At 36.8% G+C, this 21,174-nt stretch overlaps 1 long non-coding RNA gene across 1 annotated transcript in view; it reads left to right on the top strand.

Annotated features, from left to right (window-relative positions):
* LOC132431796 (uncharacterized) overlaps positions 1-20,203 on the top strand; it is an 88,023-nt gene extending 67,820 nt beyond the window's left edge. The window contains exon 4 of the long non-coding RNA XR_009520797.1: positions 20,163-20,203. This is a non-coding gene — a long non-coding RNA (uncharacterized lncRNA). The remainder of the gene's footprint in view (positions 1-20,162) is intronic.
* Positions 20,204-21,174: the final 971 nt, after the last annotated feature.

The raw sequence follows: 21,174 nt of genomic DNA on the forward strand, positions 1-21,174 counted from the left end.
TTTGGAGCACAGCTCTTAGATTTAAATAGTTTCAGTATTCATTTTATCTTTCAATAAGAATATATTGAACCCCTACCATATGCAAAGGGCAGTTTTAAATACTTAACACAAGTGAAGCTCCTCCAACCTGCGGAGGGGGGAAAAGAAATCTGAGCCTTCAAGAGGCTTACGTTCTAATGAGAAGAAAAAGCTAATGAACAGTAAACATAATAAGTAAAGGATAAATAAATGAGGATAACATGTTTGAAAGTGGTAATTATTATGCAAAGATTAAAAGAGCAATAAATGAGAAATCTGGCATGAAGATAAACAGTAATTAAAATATGATTATCAGCATGGACCACATTAAGAAGTAACAGTTGAGCAAAGATTGAGGGATTTAACCATTTAGATATTTGAGGGAAAAAGGAAAACCTAGTGCAAAATGCCAGAAAGTACATGACCTAGAACAAGAACACCAGAGTGACTGGATCAGAGGGATCAGGGAAGAGTAGTAGGTGATGAGGTTGGAGGGATAAAGAAGTGATAGTTCACTGGCTGCTGCTTCTGAGTGACATGGGGGGTCACCAGGGTAATTTAAGCAGAGGAGAGACACGAGCTGACTTAGGCTTTATAAAGATCACTTCATCTGTTGCGTTGAAAGCGTTACTCTATCTGTGGGTGAGGGAGGAGGGCAAAGAGTCCAAGAAGAAAGCCATGCTAGTTAAGGTAAGAGATGACAGTGGCTGAACCAAGGGGGCAGCACATTATGATCCTGTTTCAAAAGTGAAACAGAATTTGCTGACACACATCGAATATGTGTGTGAGCGAAAAAGCAAAGTCAAGAGTAACTTCAAGGTATTTGGCCTGAACAACTAGGAAGATGGAACTGCCATCAGCTGAGATGGGAAGTCTGTGGATGGAGTAGGTAACCAAGAGTGTATGTACATCAGGAAGTCAGCTCTAAATGATAAGTTTGAGATGTCAAGTAGACCCTCTAGAGAGTTGCCAGCATGGAGCATGTTGTCAATCTTCCACCTGATATCACAGCTCATCTCATTACTATGTGAATAAATGACTCAGTGTAGTGTATTTGTGCAGAACATATTACATATTTAATGATCAGTTAATATTCAAATTCTTGATATTCTACCAAAGTTGTTTTTGTTTGTATGCATTATGGTAGAATAGAAATACCTTAGGATATCCAAAAAGCTAACTTAGATGTAATGGAAATAGATCAGAATGTCCAAAACTGATTTAGTCAGTTCTTTCAAAATGTATAAAGTGCTTGATTCTTGTTAGAAGAAACTCTCCATGTTATTTTTTTTTAATGTAATGTGGACTTTAATATTGCTCTGAAATATCTATCATTATTTGATATCCCAAATTTATTTGCTTTCTATATTGCAAATTTCTAAAATAATTCTGTCATTTTGCCGTCAAGAAGAACATTTCAGTGTGTCATAATATAATCATAAACCAGCTTAAAGACTCAGCCTATCCCATGTTTTTCTTATCCTCTAAGTAGATTTGGATTATTGCAACAAAGAGGTAATTTCACTCATTCAAGTCAACAATGATGGCCAGACAGTTTATGGGATGGAAATGCTTACAGATCATACAGGGACTTTGATTGCAGAGTGATATGAAGTATATTTGCAGTATTTTCTCTTAGTTATTTTTATCTGCTAGGCTTATAGACCTGTAAATAAAAGTGACAGATTTCCCCAAAGAATTAAGTTTCAGCTTATGAGTTTATTTTATGGAGCCTCTATTCTACCTGTACAAGTACTTCAAGTGGTAACACAGGCAAATATAAAGCAACATCCTATTTTACTTTATTAGTGTATTTTACCACAATTCTGCAGATACACAAGCTTCAGAGATCATAAACACCAAAGGTCTTGAAGACTTTACCTTCCAATAAAGCGCTTTTTGGAAAGTGGTACTGCCTTCCAACCTATAAATACACTGCTACCCTTGAGGGAGCAAAGATTTATCTCTTTCTCAATTTACAAGTAAATCCATTGTTAACCCACCTCACCTCTTCACCAATAAAGGGCTGATTTATGATGGACGGTCAATGAGTCCATCTGAGGCGATTTCTACTAAGGCTAAGAAAAGAAAGTATAAGAAAACCTAGTAAATTGTGCTCCGTTTAATGTAGATTAAATGAAGTGAGCTATATTATATTGCTCAGCATCAATCCTCAGGAAGCACTTGACTGTTGTACATTATACCTCCAGGATGAGAATAATGATGCAAGCCAGTAATCATTCCTCCAATAGAACATTGTTCATGGTGCTTGGGGACTGTGGCTGTACCACAGCTGTCTGATGAAGTCCTACTCATAACCTGTCACTTGCCCACTGTTTCTTGCATTTCCTTCCAAATAATTTTGGAGTCTGTTTCATTGTCTACCTGAATATATTATTCCATGCTAAAGAACAATAATAGCAGAATAAAAAGAAATAGCACATTATATACTTATAAAGAAGAAATGTTAAAATTAATAAATTGAAATAGGGACGTTTCTCATGGCTAACAGAAAAGTTATTGATATTGGAAAGAGTAGTGTCTGGAGTTAGGGGCTAGATCTCAAATCCTCCACCAACTCTTCCTTAAATCACACATTCCCTGGGGTGTACAGCATACTTGTATCCTCTTAAAATATATTTTCTGGGGTGTCAACCTCCTAAAAGATCCTTCATTTTTCCTCTTTCTAAGAGAGTGAGCAGCTAAAGAACTGCGAGGAGGCTTTTTATGTGAACCTAACCAGGGTCAAAGGACCTTACAATCTGAGACCTGGGACAGATCTTAGCACTTTCCAGTGTTGTCTGAGAAAAGAACACTGAGGAATACTGCATCCTGTATCCTCTTCTTAGAGGTTTGTAAACTACATTAGCATTTAAATACTTTGAGAAGTTCTGCAATAGAGAATTCTATTCAACATTGCATGGCCCACCCTCCCTCAAATATACTATATTATAGATTTTTTTTTGTTGTCGGGTGGAAATAAAATTCATTCACACGTTAGTAATGTTAATCTAATCCCACTTCTTTCAAAATGAGGAAACTGAGACCCAAGAAGGTAAATGATAATGACCGCAATCTCTCTGACTCTGTCATAAGCCTAAACGGGACCTGAGATCTGTTGATTACCAACTTAGTGCATCCTGGGGCTCTAAAAACTTTGTGAAAAGACTGAGCTGTATGTTAGATCAGGGAAGACTATAGAAAAACAGAAAAAATATCTCTGCTCAATATTTTGAGGAAAAAAAATTGATAAACCTCTTGCACGCCAATATTTTCTTTCTTTCTACTGTTATATAAAATGGTTTGAAATGTATTACCTCATTTACTTACCTTCACCTGACAATAAGTTGTTATTCTTAGTGCATTATCCAGAAACATGAATTCTTCATTTTTAAACTTAGAAAATTTAAATTGTATTTTTCTATATTAGTCTGTTTCAGCTGCCATAACAAAATACCAGGGACTGGGTGGTTTAAACAAGAGAAATGTATTTTCTCAAAGTTCTGAAGGATACAAGTTCAAGATCAAGATGTTGGCAGGGTTGGTTTCTGGTGAAGCCTCTCTTCCTGGCTTCTAGATGGCTGCCTTCTTGCTGTGTCCTCACATGGCCTTTCATCTGTGTGTCATAGTCCTGCTGTCTCTTCCTTTTCTTATAAGGATATCAATCCTATTGGATTAGAGCTCCATCCTTATGATCTCATTTAACCTGAATTATGTCATTAAAGGTCTTATCTCCAAGTGCAGTCACACTGGGGGTTAGGGCTTCAACATATGAATTTTGAAGGGGACACAATTCAGGCCAAATCATTTCCATTCCTATATGGTATTTTCTGCTATCATTTGTTGTTTCAGAGAACATTCCTTTTTCATCCCTATTCTTTCAGCTTGCCCCAGGTTAGCTCTTTCTTTCTTGTCTCTAAACTTTCCAAACATATTTTATAACTGAAAAACTGAAGTTTTGGGGATAGACCCAACAACAGTCTTGAAGATTTTCATTACCTCCAACTTTCGTAGACTTTATTTTCTTGCACAGACCAGTCCTTCTCCAGGTTCTCAATTTGGGAATCCTGCTTCAAGGCATCCCCTGCTGTCCTTGCACTTGTCTAACAAGCCCATGGTCCTTCCACAATAATTAGACCATCAACTGTGGTTTTATAGAGTGAGCTGTTGGGCAATATCCCATCTAGGAGATGAAACTTTTTGTTTGTACCAGCACACTAGTAGTATCAATTTGTTGACTCTTTTCTGTGAAACAGTCTTATATACATGAAAGAAATAAGTATGGTTGCATTGATGTTAACGACCATTTCGAACATTCTGCAGTTATGCAGAGCTAAAAGCACGGTATTGGCTCTATTTCAAATTCACTGCAGCAAAAAGGAAAATAGGTAACAAACAGACCAACCGAAAATAAGTAAGTTGCATTTGATCACTTTCATAACCACCTTTACATTGTGCATTACTACTGCGGGATTAAAATAACATCTCTATATTATTCTCAGTTGTGCATTTTTGTTGCCCCTCATAATCATTTGCAAAGCAATAAACAGACATTAAGTAGTTATATGACTTAGCTAGGATCACACAACTATTAACCTCTTGAACCAAACTTAAACATAACTGATTTCAATTGATTTAAACTGAAATTCAGCAGTTAATTCAATCAACACTGACTGTATGCCAGGCTCTGGTTACAAAAAAGTGAGCAAAAAGAGTCAGAGCTTGGACTTAACCCTGCCTTCCAGAAGCTGGTGGAAAGACAGACACATTTAACCTGAACAGGCGGGGTATCAATCAGGCTTTGATTGGCCACAGAAATTAAGAAAGGGTGCAGAAATAAGGTCATATGGAAGACCAGAGTAGCTAAGTCAGAGAAAAGCATTCCATTCACAGAAGAGGACCAGAGAATGATGTAAGAGGTAAAAGAATGAATGAATGAATAAGATGTTTAGTTTGACACAAAACAGAGGACACATCTATGACTGATTATTGGAAATAATTTCTTATCCTTTTTAGTAATTGCCATTACAATGAGAGTTAATCATAACACACACCCAATTTCCAAAAAAAAATTATAGTTTGAAACATATTTTTATTTTTTATTAACGCTTACTCTTTTGTCTCAGTCTAAGAATCTAAAGAATATTGCACTAAATCCAGACAATGAACTTCAATAGCCAGATTTTGATGTTTGATTTACGGCTACAGAATGTGTGTGGGTGTGTTCACGCCATCAGCCTTAAAGACTGAAGGACACACCCGAAACTTTCCCTTAGTAGCTAATTATGGAAAGTTAGATCTAAAAATTATACCCATCTTGAATATATTTATATTCACTATACCTTGGGGTATAACATTTCTCAAATCATCACTCATTTACTATTGTACTACTTTTGTTTATTTCCTGTCATAACTGTTTTCTTTAACTATCAAGAGTTACCTTCATTCCTATGCAGTTATAACATTTGGAATCTAAACAGTTATTTATTGTCTCTATATCATGTATATTTTTTAGACATATCAGTAACATCAGTTTTCATTTTTACCAGAAAAGTCTTAGCTTATTTGATGGTCTCACAATTTACCCAGGAACATATCTATTATTTTCTTTCAGATACAGTTCTATGTTCAACAATATTTTTATGATTATTTTTGTAGGAGAAACATCAGCATATTTCTTTATAATTACTTTATACTTACTTTATTATTACTTTAAGTTACCTTTCAAACCATCCATTCAATATAATATTAAATATCTACTGTATGCCATCTATTGTTCATATAATTCAGCAACATGTTCATTTTTTCCTTATTTTGTCTTGCCATAGGAGAATCCAGAAAGATTAAAGGCCCATGTATGCTAGCAAGTAGTTACCAGAAAAGCTTTTCATGATACATGATTCTAACATGCCAGAAGAAAACTGCATTGACAATGATGTAGTCTAAATAATAAGAGATACGTTTGAACTTGAAAATTAAATATACTTTTGCACATCCTGATATGCTACTGTGCTTGCCTCATTTGCATGCAAATAAGGGTTCAATAACTATTTTAATTGCTATATCCTCCCAAAAGCAAGGAAAGAAGATTCAAAATATATGTATTATTTTGTATGGAAAAGAACGTTAATATTCACCAAATAATTACCTAATTTACATAGTGATTAGGCTCATCTGCAGTAAAGTATTTTTATAAATATACAGAGGGAACATTAGATGTGAAATTTGACAAGTGAAATAAGCAAATCTAATAAGCAAAATTGTATGCAGGTGAAAGACTTCTAGTACATTCTTTTTACTATAACTTTATTAGTAATGTCAGAATAATAAGTCAAATCCTTAAGCATTCTATACATCGTATTTGGTAGGTGAGAGGGGAAAAGCAAATATAATATAGTTAAAAAAAATATTGAACATGATCAAACACATCTGAAAGAGATAAATTCCTCAGGGAAGAATTTCCACCTACATTATTTCAAGTGGAGTAATCTATTTTCTAATTAGCAAGGAAAAAAATCTTCTGTATATGACCTTGAATTCTAAAATATTAGCTCAGAGGGAATATTTACAATCCGGAGGCTCAGATGCATAATGAAAATATGGACATGACTTTTACTCTTGTTAAGATTCTTTTTAAATCATTCTTAGGCATAATCTGCCTATGTTGACTGACATTTATAGTATGGAAATTAGCTGGAATACAAATGCAGTGGCTTTTGAAATTAGAAAACATAATACTGAGAAGGCAGGTTAAATATTTGTGGTGTTTAAAGCCATTTTTCTTGGTAGAACCAATACCTTTTTTCATTTTGATCAAGCATATATTCTAAATGAGTTTTACATATTGAAATTATTTTAGTTCTCTAGCGCAACTTCTTTTGTCATTTCATATGTAGCTGTTATTCATTTCAGAGAAATGTGTTTTTCAGCTTTCAACATTTTAAGTATGATAAAGGAGGGAAGACTGTAGGATTTAAACATGGAGAATTTGTTAGATAGAAATGTGTGCGAAATGAACAAACATGAACTTGAATTAGTGAATGAGCAAACTGACCTGCTTTTAAGCAATCTATTCACTTGTTTGTGGGTTTAAAGTGATCAAGAACAATGATTATAAGATGAACTGTGAGGCTGCGCAGATGGATATGAAGAATTAAGAGACTTGATGAAAAATTCTAGTTTATGATCCTTTTCTCCAGAATCTGGGACAAGATAGAGATTCCTGGGCTTCTGGGAGAATCTTGAACTGCTGTCTGCACTGAATTGGAAACTAAAATTATAAGGGCGAGAACGCCACCTTGGAATGTATCTGGATTTTGGTGTCAGCCAGACCTGAGGTGGAAACCTGACTCCTTCATTCGTACATTACCTGATCCTAGGAAACTTACTGTTCAGAAGTTCAGCTGGTAGGATGAGAATGACAGTCATTTCTTTCAGGGTTATTGTGAGGATTAAATAAGATTGTTAATGAGCATCAAGTCTGTAGAACATGGCCAATTTCATAAATAATGGCAAATATAAGTGTTATAAAAGGTCCAGGAGCCGAGAATCCTGGGTTATTTCTCCCTTCAGCAGCTGACTTCCCTTATCCTTTTTTTTTTTTTTTGAAAGCGTTTCTCTATTGTTTTCAGCAACCAGGCCAATGCCATTCTTGACCATTTTCCTTTGAAAGTGGTATGTTTTTCTGAATTCTTTAATTTTTAAAGTATTTATTTATTATTGAGGTATAATTGACATAGCATTATAGTTTCAGGTGTACAACATAATTAGATATTTGTAGATATTATAAATGATCACCACCACAATAAGTCTATTTTTTTTTTAACATCTTTATTGGGGTATAATTGCTTTACAATGGTGTGTTAGTTTCTGCTTTATAACAAAGTGAATCAGTTATACATATACATATGTTCCCATATCTCTTCCCTCTTGCATCTCCCTCCCTCCCACCCTCCCTATCCCACCCCTCCAGGTGGTCACAAAGCACCGAGCTGATATCCCTGTGCTATGCGGCTGCTTCCTGCTAGCTATCTAACTTACGTTTGGTAGTGTATATATGTCCATGCCTCTCTCTCGCTTTGTCACAGCTCACCCTTCCCCCTCCCCATATCCTCTACTCCGTTCTCCAGTAAGTCTGTGTCTTTATTCCTGTCTTACCCCTAGGTTCTTCATGACATTTTTTTTCTCCTAAATTCCATATATATGTGTTAGCATACAGTATGTGTCTTACTCTTTCTGACTTACTTCACTCTGTATGACAGACTCTAGGTCTATCCACCTCATTACAAATAGCTCAATTTCGTTTCTTTTTACGGCTGAGTAATATTTCATTGTATATATGTGCCACATCTTCTTTATCCATTCATCCGATGATGGGCACTTAGGTTGTTTCCATCTTCAGGCTATTGTAAATAGAGCAGCAATGAACATTTTGGTACATGAGTCTTTTTGAATTATGGTTTTCTCAGGGTATATGCCCAGTAGTGGGATTGCTGGGTCATATGGTAGTTCTATTTGTAGTTTTTTAAGGAACCTCCATACTGTTCTCCATACTGGCTGAACCAATTCACATTCCCACCAGCAGTGCAGGACTGTTCCCTTTTCTCCACACCTTCTCCAGCATTTATTGTTTGTAGATTTTTTGATGATGGCCATTCTGACTGGTGTGAGATGATATCTCATTGTAGTTTTGATTTGCATTTCCCTAATGATTAATGATGTTGAGCATTCTTTCATGTGTTTGTTGGCAGTCTGTATATCTTCTTTGGAGAAATGTCTATTTAGGTCTTCTGCCCAGTTTTGGATTGGGTTGTTTGCTTTTTTGTTATTGAGCTGCATGAGCTGCTTATAAATTTTGGAGATTAATCCTTTGTCAGTTGCTTCATTTGCAAATACTTACTCCCATTCTTGAGGGTTGTCCTTTGGTCTTGTTTATGGTTTCCTTTGCTGTGCAACAGCAGCAAAAGCTTTGAAGTTTCATTGTTTATTTTTGTTTTTATTTCCATTTCTCTAGGAGGTGGGTCAAAAAGGATCTTGCTGTGGTTTATGTCATAGAGTGTTCTGCCTACGTTTTCCTCTAAGAGTTTGATAGTTTCTGGCCTTACATTTAGGTCTTTAATCCATTTTGAGCTTATTTTTGTGGACGGTGTTAGGGAGTGACCTAATCTCATACTTTTACATGTACCTGTCCAGTTTTCCCAGCACCACTTATTGAAGAGGCTGTCCTTTCTCCACTGTACATTCCTGCCTCCTTTATCAAAGATAAGGTGACCGTAGGTGCGTGGGTTTATCTCTGGGCTTTCTATCTTGTTCCATTGATCTGTCTTTCTGTTTTTGTGCCAGTAGCATACTGTCTTGATTACTCTAGGTTTGTAGTATAGTCTGAAGTCAGGGAGCCAGATTCCTCCAGCTCCGTTTTTTGTTCTCAAGATTGCTTTGGCTGTTTGGGGTCTTTTGTGTTTCCATACAAATTGTGAAATTTTTTGTTCTACTTCTGTGAAAAATGCCAGTGGTAGTTTGATAGGGATTGCATTGAATCTGTAGATGGCTTTCTGCAGTAGAGTCATTTTCACAATGTTGATTCCTCCAACCCAAGAACATGGTGTATCTCTCCATCTATTTGTATCATCTTTAATTTCTTTCATCAGTGTCTTATAATTTTCTGCATGCAGGTCTTTTGTCTCCTTAGGTAGGTTTAGTCGTAGATACTTTATTCTTTTTGTTGCAATGGTAAATGGGAGTGTTTTCTTGATTTCACTTTCAGATTTTTCATCATTAGAGTATAGGAATGCCCGAGATTTCTGTGCATTAATTTTGTATCCTGCTACTTTACCAAATTCATTGATTAGCTCTAGTAGTTTTCTGGTAGCATCTTTAGCATTCTCTATGTATAGTATCATGTCATCTGCAAACAGTGACAGCTTTACTTCTTCTTTTCCAATTTGGATTCCTTTTCTTTCCTTTTCTTCTCTGATTGCTGTGGCTAAAACTTCCAAAACTATGTTGAATAAGAGTGGTGAGAGTGGGCAACCTTGTCTTGTTCCTGATCTTAGTGGAAATGCTTTCAGTTTTTCACCATTGAGGACGATATTGGCTTGGGTTTGTCATATATGGCCTTTATTATGTTGAGGAAAGTTCCCTCTATGCCTACTTTCTTCAGGGTTTTTATCATAAATGGGTGTTGAATTTTGTCAAAAGCTTTCTCTACATCTATTGAGGTGATCATATGGTTTTTTAATCTTCAATTTGTTAATATGGTGTATCATGTTGATTGATTTGTGTATATTAAAAAATCCTTGCATTCCTGGAATAAACCCCACTTGATCATGGTGTGTGTGATCCGTTTAATGTGCTGTTGGATTCTGTTTGCTAGTATTTTGTTGAGGATTTTTGCATCTATGTTCATCAGTGATATTGGCCTGTAGTTTTCTTTCTTTGTGACATCCTTGTCTGGTTTTGGTATCAGGGTGATGGTGGCCTCGTAGAATGAGTTTGGGAGTGTTCCTCCCTCTGCTATATTTTGGAAGAGTTTCAGAAGGATAGGTGTTAGCTCTTCTCTAAATGTTTGATAGAATTCACCTGTGAAGCCATCTGGTCCTGGGCTTTTGTTTGTTGGAAGATTTTTCATCACAGTTTCAATTTCAGTGCTTGTGATTGGTCTGTTCATATTTTCTATTTCTTCCTGATTCAGTCTTGGCAGGTTGTGCATTTCTAAGAATTTGTTCATTTCTTCCAGGTTGTCCATTTTATTGGCATAGAGTTGCTTGTAGTAATCTCTCATGATCTTTTGTATTTCTGCAGTGTCAGTTGTTACTTCTCCTTTTTTATTTCTAATTCTACTGATTTGAGTCTTCTCCCTTTTTTTCTTGATGAGTCTGGCTAATGGTTTATCAATTTATCTTCTCAAAGAACCAGCTTTTAGTTTTATTGATCTTTGCTGTTGTTTTCTTTGCTTCTGTTTCATTTATTTCTGCTCTGATCTTTATGATTTATTTCCTTCTGCTAACTTTGAGTTTTGTTTGTTCTTCTTTCTCTACTTCCTTTAGGTGTAAGGTTAGATCATTTATTTGAGGTTTTTCTTGTTTCTTGTGTTAGGATTGTATTGCTGTAAACTTCCCTCTTAGAACTGCTTTTGCTGCATCCCATAGGTTTTGGGTATTCGTGTCTCCATTGTCATTTGTTTCTAGGTATTTTTTGATTTCCTCTGATTTTTTTCAGTGATCACTTCATTATTAAGTAGTGTATTGTTTAGCCTTTATGCGTTTGTATTTTTTACAGATCTTTTCCTGTAACTGATATCTAGTCTCATGGCGTTATGGTCGGAAAAGATACTTGATACAATTTAAATTTTCTTAGATTTACCAAGGCTTGATTTGTGACCCAAGATATGATCTCTCCTGGAGAATGTTCCATGAGCACTTGAGAAAAATGTGTATTCTGTTGTTTTTGGATGGAGTGGCCTATAAATATCAATTAAGTCCATCTTGTTTAATGTATCATTTAAAGCTTGTGTTTCCTTATTTATTTTCTTTTTGGATGACCTGTCCATTGGTGAAAGTGGGGTGTTAAAGTCCCCTACTATGTATGTGTTACTGTCGATTTCCCCTTTTATGGCTGTTAGTATTTGCCTTATGTATTGAGATGCACCTATCTTGGGTGCATACATATTTACAATTGTCATATCTTCTTCTTGGATCAATCCCTTGATCATTATGTAGTGTCCTTCTTTGTCTCTTCTAATAGTCTTATTTTAAAGTCTATTTTTGTCTGATAGGAGAATTGCTACTGCAGCTTTCTTTTGATTTCCATGTGCATAGAATATCTTTTTCCATCCCCTCACTTCCAGTCTTATGTGTCCATAGGTCTGAAGTGGGTCTCTTGTAGACAGCATATATATGGGTCTTGTTTTTGTATCCATTCAGCCAATCTGCGTCTTTTGGTGGGAGCATTTAGTCCATTTACATTTAAGGTAATTATCGATATGTATGTTCCTATTCCCATTGTCTTAATTGTTTTGGGTTCGTTATTGTAGGTCTTTTCCTTCTCTTGTGTTTCTTGCCCAGAGAACTTCCTTTAGCAGTTTTTGTAGAGCTGGTTTGGTGGTGCTGAACTCCCTCAGCTTTTGCTTGTCTGTAAAGGTTTTAATTTCTCCATCAAATCTGAATGAGATCCTTGCTGGGTAGAGTAATCTTGGTTGCAGGTTTTTCTCCTTCATCACTTTAAATACGTCCTGCCAGTCCCTTGTGGCTTGCAGAGTTTCTGCTGAAAGTTCAGCTGTTAACCTTATGGGGATTCCCTTGTGTGTTATTTGTTGTTTTTCCCTTGCTGCTTTTAATATGCTTTCTTTGTATTTAATTTTTGACAGTTTGCTTAATATGTGTCTTGGTGTGTTTCTCCTTGGATTTATCCTGTATGGGAGACTCTGTGCTTCCTGGACTTGATTAACTATTTCCTTGCCCATATTAGGGAAGTTTTCAACTATAACCTCTTCAAATATTTTCTCAGTCCCTTTCTTTTTCTCTTCTTCTTCTGGAACCCCTATAATTCAGATGTTGGTGTGTTTAATGTTGTCCCAGAGGTCTCTGAGACTGTCCTCAGTTCTTTTCATTCTTTTTTCTTTATTCTGCTCTGCAGTAGTTATTTCCACTATTTTATCCTCCAGGTCACTTATCCGTTCTTCTGCCTCAGTTATTCTGCTATTGATCCCATCTAGAGTATTTTTAATTTCATTTATTGTGTTGTTCATCATTGTTTGTTTCATCTTTAGTTCTTCTAGGTCCTTGTTAAATGTTTCTTGCATTCTGTCTATTCTATTTCCAAGATTTTGGATCATCTTTACTATCATTATTCTGAATTCTTTTTCAGGTAGACTGCCTATTTCTTCTTCATTTGTTAGGTCAGGTGGGTTTTTACCTTGCTCCTTCATCTGCTGTGTGTTTTTCTGTCTTCTCATTTTGCTTATCTTACGGTGTTTGGGGTTTCCTTTTTGCAGGCTGCAGGTTCATAGTTTCCATTGTTTTTGATGTCTGTCCCCAGTGGCTAAGGTTGGTTCAGTGGGTTGTGTAGGCTTCCTGGTAGAGGAGACTAATGCCTGTGTTCTGGTGGATAAGGCTGGATCTTGTCTTTCTGGTGGGCAGGTCCACGTCTGGTGGTGTGTTTTGGGGTGTCTGTGGCCTTATTATGATTTTAGGCAGCCTCTCTGCTAATGGGTGGGGTTGTGTTCCTGTTTTGCTAGTTGTTTGGCATAGGGTGTCCAGCACTGTAGCTTGCTGGTCGTTGAGTGAAGCTGGGTGCTGGTGTTGAGATGGAGATCTCTGGGAGAATTTCACTGTTTGATATTATGTGAAGCTGGGAGGTCTCTTGTGGACCAGTGTCTTGAAGTTGGGTCTCCCACCTCAGAGGCACAGCACTGACTCCTAGCTGTAGCACCAAGAGCCTTTCATCCACACGGCTCTTTTGGGAGGTCTGAGGTGTTCTGCAAGCATTCAGTAGTTCTGTAGGAGTTGTTCCACGTGTAGATGTATTTCTGGTGTATCTGTGGGGAGGAAGGTGATTGCGTCTTACTCTTCCGCCATCTTCCCCTCCGCTATCTCCCCTTTTCCTTTTGAGATATGACAATTCTGCGTCTGTGAGGGTTTCTCTGGTATATTTAAGCGATCTGACATGTAACATCCACAAGGGCAGAGATCAATCATGCAGGTATTAAAATCAATGCAATAATGAGAAATAAAACTCTATGATTATAATTTACTACTTTACAAAATGTATATTTATCTAAAAGTTCATTCATATGTGTTCATTGACATGAGATCATGCCAACCCTTGGTATGAAGTTTCACTGTACCTGACACATACTAGTAACTGAAATTTATTAGGAATGCAAATTTTCTGAAAGTAGAGAATTTAACAAAAGTCTGTGAACTTCAGAGTATTCTAGGACACTGAAGAAATTCCTGTCAAGGGAAAAGGACAAGAAAGATGACAGTCAGTAGAGTAATCCTGTACAGATTCATCCAGAGAGAGAAAAATACCTCCAAATAATTTTATAAGGTCTTTATAACCTTGATATCAAAACTAAAAAAGTACTTTGTCGGTCACACAAAATACTGGCAAGGTGAATTCAGCAGTACGTATGTTGTGAACAAGTTGAGTTTTTCCAAAGAATTCTAGGGAGGCTAAGCATTAGAATAATCTATACTCCCCATATTAAAAGATTAAAGGAGATGCTTAAAGAGCCTCTGATACTGTCTAGTTACTATCTAGTACTTATTTTTAATTTGAATTACTTGCACACTAACACCACAGTGTTCACTGCAGCTCTATTTACAATAGCCAGGACGTCAACCAACCTAAATGTCCATTGACAGATGAATGGATAAAGAAGATGTGGCACATATATACAATGGAATATTACTCAGCCATAAAAAGAAACGAAATTGAGTTATTTGTAGTGAGGTGGATGGACCTAGAGTGTGTCATACAGAGTGAAGTAAGTCAGAAAGAGAAAGACAAATACCGTATGCTAACACATATATATGAAATCTAAAAAAAAAAAAAAAAAATGGTACTGATGAACCTAGTTGCAGGGCAGGAATAAAGAGGTAGACATAGAAAATGGACTTGAGGACATTGGGTGGAAGGGGAAGCTGGAGCGAAATGAGAGTAGCATCGAGCTGTATACACTACTGAATGTAAAATAGTTAGCTGGTGGGAAGCAGCAGCTTAGGAGATGGGCTCAGTGTTTTGCGATCACCTAAAAGGATGGAATAAGGAGGATGAGAGGGAGGCTCAAGAGGGAGGGGATATGGAGACGTGTATGCATATGGCTGATTCGCTTTGCTGTGCAACAGAAGCTCACAGTATTGTGAAGCAATTATACTCCAATAAAGATGTATTTAAAAAAAAAAGGAATTTTCTTAACCAAATAACTAGTACCTATTAAAACCTCAATACAGAAGGAACCATTCAAAATATTGTGTTAGGACAATTGTTTATTCTAGATATCTACATTTTGAAAGGCCTGTTTATTCTTTATATTTGTCACGAAACGCAGAGCAATTGTCATAAATTGTCTGTGCTCAGAATCATAATCTCTATAAAGGGGATGTTGCCTGACCCCTGTCAAACTTAATGAGATGAATTCAATTAAAGGAGAAAGAAACTAATCTATGCCTATGCTCATAGTCTATGTAAAAAACAAAAAGGATTGTTTTTTCATACACCTACGTTGATATCGGTTCTGTGATCTTGCACCTCAATTACTCTTGCTGTCAAAGCAGATTAATATTGCTTTAGCCCCTGGTACTCTGAATGCAGTGGGAAAACAGGCAGCCTCAGCATCACATGGGAGCTGATTTAAATATGCAGAATCTCAATCAGACTCCACCCAGACTTACTGAATCAGAGTCTGCATTCTAACAAGGTCCCCGGGCATTTATCTGCACAATGTAACCCATGAGAAATACTGCTCTAGGCTACTGACTTCCTGCCTTCAGAAACACTATGAGGATCATTAATCCCCAAAAAGAATTTTACTTTTGGCACAGAGTATATGATATTTGCAAATATTTTGTGATTTTTTTTTTGTTTTATCTGAAGGTATCAGAATTTGTTGGCAACTTCCCCATCATGGTGATAATAATAGTTAACAATTGTTAAACTATGTAACTGTCCAAGGAACTGTCCTAAGTATTTGAAGTGCATTTATTGTTTTCATTTTTCCACCTCCCCTGTGAGTTGCATTACCCCATCGCACAGAAGAGGAAACACAGACTTTACATACCTTGCTCAAGATGCAAGTTGTTAAGATCCAGAGTTGGTTTCGGAACTAGGCAGTCCAATTCCTTGGCCTGCAACTGTTAAAGTCTCTTAGGCTATTGCTCTGATACCACAAATATACTCAACTGTTTTTTTTGTGTGTGTGTGTTACGTGGGCCTCTCACTATTGTGGCCTCTCCCGTTGCAGAGCACGGGCTCCGGACACGCAGGCTCAGCGGCCATGGGTCACGGGCCCAGCCGCTCCGCGGCACGTGGGATCTTCCCAGACCGGGGCACGAACGCGTGTCCCCTGCCTCGGCAGGCGGACTCTCAACTACTGTGCCACCAGGGAAGCCCTACTCTTAATTTTTGATCAGTTTATTTAATATGTTCAGTCTGTTCCCAACGTATATCAGTATATTTAATTTAATTTAAGAGGTAGCACAATATAATTTTTTTAATTGTATGCTAATCACTCTTTTAAGCATCCACATTCATTTTGCTCATTTAGTTTTCACAGCAACTATGTGAATTTCATTGTTTTGTTTTACAAATGAGGAGTTTTTAAAATTCTTTTTAGAGATAGGAAAAAAAAACCCCAAAACCCTGAGTTCCAGAGGCATTTGACTTGCCCAGCATCAGACAAGCTAGATATTAAAAAGTAAAAATTCATGAAGTCATGAATCACTGTGGAGGTAAATTCAGAGTGATGCTTCTGTTCCAGGATTTTCTACTTGAGCAACTCCATGAAACAATGTTTCCTAATACTGAGGTGGGGGGGGGGGAACAACTTCTCAAAAGTAATTTTAAAAAACCCTTGCCTGTCCAACACCCTGTGTCTATCTCCTTAGCTGCAGAGCCTGCCCTTAGGCGAAAGCTACTTTGAATGCCAACATGTTGGAGATGGTATAGGATAGAGGTGGCAGGTGAGCAGAAAACATCATCAAATTCTCTAACAGTGCTGTCAAGTAGAATTATAATGCAAGCCACACCAGTCACTGTACATTTTCAGATGGCCAGATGGAAAGAAGAAATAAGTGGGTGAAGTTCATTGTAATCATATATTTTATTTAACCTGCCATGTAAAAAAATGTTATTTTAATATTGTCAATATTTACTTTTATGAAAGAGATACTTTGCATTTTTTATGCTTTGTCGTTGGAATTGGCATTTTTTTTTTTTTTTTTTTTGGCATATATTTTTAAGTCACAGCACATCTCCTTCTGACTAGTCACCGTTACAATGCTCAGTGACCACCTGTGGCTCCTGGACACATTGGTGCACTGGACATCATGGTGCCAAAGACTCTGAGTGACAAAAAACCCTCAATAAGTATGTCTAACATCAAAGGAGTAATCTATAATGTCATCATTACTAACACACAGTACTATTCTATTTCCCTGCAAGGTTTGTGCAATTTTATTTTTCATATTTTTCTTCTTTTAAAAAATTGGTGTAAAATTGTTTTTATTCTGATTTTTTAATTTCAGAATTTGAGCATAATTTTATTCCATCAAAACCTGTGTTAAGAAATGATCTTAATAATTAAATATTCCTTATGGATTTCTGACCAATGTTTAATAGAAAATCTCTGACCATCAGCATCTGGTATAAATTTTCTATATATAAACAATGCCTTGGTGAAGTCCTGCTACAAAAAATTTTGTGCTCATACCTGAGTAAATGTACACATTTGTAATGACCTCCATGATAGGATCAAATTGTTTTCCATAGAATAATACCAATGGTACCCATCAGAAGTGTTCCTTTACCACTCTGCCCAACCCTACTGAAATTTAGGAAATATCTTTGCCACTTTAAGAAATGATATACTTTTTACTTCTAGTTTGTTTCTTTAATTACATGTTAGGAGAATGTGTGTGTGTGTGTGTGTGTGTGTGTGTGTTTAGAGGCCATTAGTATTTCTTCTCATGCATTTCCTGTTTTTCACCTTGGACCAGTTCTTTATATATTGAAGGGATCAATTATTTTTTTCTTCAGATATGAGCAAATATTTCCTAGTTTGGAGAAAGATATTGAGATGATTTATGGTATTTACAATTATGTAGTTATTATCTACCAATATTTGCCAATTGGTCTACCCTTTCACTTTCATATTTACAAAGGATTTTTTCCTCCCCCAAATTAAGTATCAATCTCCATTTTCCCCTGCTGTTTTATTGTTTTTTCTGTATTTAATGTCTTAACCTGTATGGAATTTATTTTTTGTATGTAAGTGAAATGTAACTTTTAAAAAAAATTATCAGCTGATTCCAAGTAGCTTAATATTTGTTAACTTCAGAAGCTTTTAGATGCACAGAATTAGGTATTTAGTCAACTTCAAAAATATTTTGTTTTCTTAGGAAGGTTTGAGCTAGGTTTTACATAAAACCTAAATCAGTCCCAAATGATGTGAGAAGTGTGAGGTTTAGAATTAACACAGTATTTCCTGTACCTGGTCAGTGATCCAGCAAGTGGAGAGGCAGGGAGGGAGGAAGGGAGAGCCTAATGAAAAGCACATGCTGTCAATTTTTATTTCTTGTGCGGAAACGTTTCTTCTCTGGACTGGCGCCATGTCTTTTTTTCTTTTCTTTCTTACCCTGGCATGGCCTCCTTCATCCACAGCCAGCCCTGCTAAAATCATTATGTTTGCCTGAAATAAAGAGCCATGGCAGGTGTAAACATGCGATAAGTGCCTCCGTAGCCTCCAGGCCTGATGTATCTAGAACCAGAATTAGTTTCCAGAGTCCCTGATGGGACCCAGATATTCTTCCTCAGAACAGTCGCCTCCTCGTGTCCCCAGGACACAGCTTCTCCTGACATCGCTCTCTCTTTCTCTCTCTCTCTCACACACACACACACGCATACTTACACTTCAAGCCTTCAAAAATCATTGTTCAGAAATATCAGTAGCATTCTCCTTCTCCTGAGTTTTCCTCCTCTCGCTTCCCTGCTACACAGATTTTTCCCATAAGAAGAGCCACAGCCCACTTCTCAGTTCAACACTGTCTTGAACAAAGTGGATCCCGCAGAAATATTTTAAATTTCTTGGCATTTGGATTTCTTTTTTCTTTTCAAAGTTTTTTTCTTTCTATTTTTATAGTCAGTTGGTATATTTATTTGGAAATCTGGAGGTGAGCAGGTTTAATGCCTGCTAGAGAGAGACAGTATCATTGGCATGCTAACTGGATTGGTAATGTGTAACTGTTTAGCATTTGCTTGTGCTACATGCATGCATGTAAGAAAAACAGTACAGAATGTGTCCCAAGCACAAATCTGTCATTATGCCTGCAGGTGTTCTTTCAAAAGCATTGAAAGGGCCAATACATGTGAGTAGCATTGCACTTGCTGTCAGCAATCTCTTCAACCTAGGGAAGAATAGAGTCATGTATGGAATATCGTGCTAGCATACATGGAAAGCATAGACTTTCTCTGTCAGTGCCCATGCATTTTGCACATCTTTTCCATAAAGTGATATAAACCTTCATTTCAAAAGCCAGTTGATGGAGTCCTATCTATTAAGACTATAATGATGAAAAAAGCCACTTCTTTCAGTGCCATCCCTGGGGTTATGCTGCACACCTCTCGTAATAATTGTATACGTAATCACAAGCCAGTGGCCGTGTGGGATAACTGGTTCTTCCCCACTGCACTTATGGGAAGTCAATCTGAGAATTACTGAGATCGAAAGAAAGCCACAGTGACTGCAAGACTGAGGCCCATACTGATCTAGTCAGAACCGGATAGATCTGTCAGGTCAGAGCAGAATACATCATGCTCCTGGTGGGAGAGTTCTTTCCGCAGAAAAGGGATATAATTATTCCCTCCAATGAAACACTTGAGACGAAAGTACACGTACTCAAAAAACAGTCTAATAGAACCCTGAACTTGGAAAAGAATTTGTTTTTCTTTTCCTTATTATTATTATTATTATTGGTAGTTTCTGCTTGGGAAAACATTACTCTGAGGTTCCCTATGTCTTTCTGAGTCTATCTGGGCATTTGTTTTTTTTTCATCAGTGTATTCACATTTAAAACTATGGTTTAAAAGCCTTTAGTTGAAACAGAAAGAGGCAGATCCATTTGGTATATATGAAGTTGGCAGTAATTGCATTGGAAAACCCCAAAACACACAAACCAGAACCAGCTGTAACCAAACATGTATGGAAAGCAGTGCACAGAATTTTCCATGGCCTGTAGCAACGATGTTATACAAACAGTCCCTGAGGTGTCTCAGCAGCGCCATGCACAGTGGAAAGAAATTAGATAATGCCAAAGACTTACCAGATGGATATTCAAACAGTACTTTCGTGTAAAATTCTCTCCCTAAGTTGAATATTGAAGAAATAGCTACACTGAACTTATAAAATTAACGTCTTTGTTTTCTAGCACTCTTCCCTGACATGAATGTGCAGAGCTGAGAATCTAAGGACAACGTTTGTGCTGTATCAGTTAACAGGACACATGAAAATAAGCAGTAAGGATAACCCCAAAATAATTGGGCAAAAACTAATTTAAAGTAGATTATGAGAAAATGCACAAAAGAAGAATAATTTCCAGTGCCCTTGATTCCAGATTTGAGGTAACAAAATGCCTTTTTAATAAGAAACAGACTTCTTGTTTCAATCATTGTCTTCTTGCAGAGTGTTGCAACTTTCTAGAACACAGTCATGATGCGGTTCTCCAAACACCTAAAATATATGTTCCTTGTTGCACTAAATCCCAAACTTTGTTTCATTACTAAGTCCCTTTGTAATCAAACTTCACCTTACCTGGAAAAACATATCCCCCCTGGAAAAACATATCCCCCTGCTAACATAGAACTTACTTTTATCAGTCTACTCTGTAATACAATGTGCACTGTTATCAGTACATACTCCAAGGCATTGTTTCCTTAGAAATGCCCTCTTTTTTCCTTCAATATGTCCAAATGCTTTTTTCCTTCAATAAATTCAAATTCTGGATTTCAATATGTTCAAATCCAGGCTTGGAGGCCCAGACTATGCCCAATCTCTTCCATGGCTACTTCAAACCTCCTGTCTGAAGTCTCCCACTGTAATACGGGTTTCATTAAGTAGTAGGTGACTATTTATTGGCAAGCAAGTTAGAAGGACTACCATTCATAGGCATTCATACTGGGAAAGAAAATAGGTGTTAGATAGATTCAAACAAGTTGAATTGGGAGTGCTGAATCATAAATGCTACATTGAAGGACATGGTTTCTTAGACAAGTATAGCAAATAAAAAGGATGACCATATATCCACATTTGCTCTGCGTGGTTACAGTTTACCTGTTGTCCCTCTATGTTATGAACTGTACCCCTTTAATCTCAAAGTTATTTCCATTTGGATGATAAATAATATAACTGCTTTGTTAATCCCTGTTGAGCGCTTATTACAT

Source organism: Delphinus delphis, chromosome 10 (genome assembly GCF_949987515.2).
Source record: "Delphinus delphis chromosome 10, mDelDel1.2, whole genome shotgun sequence".
NCBI classification, from domain to species: Eukaryota; Metazoa; Chordata; class Mammalia; order Artiodactyla; family Delphinidae; genus Delphinus; species Delphinus delphis.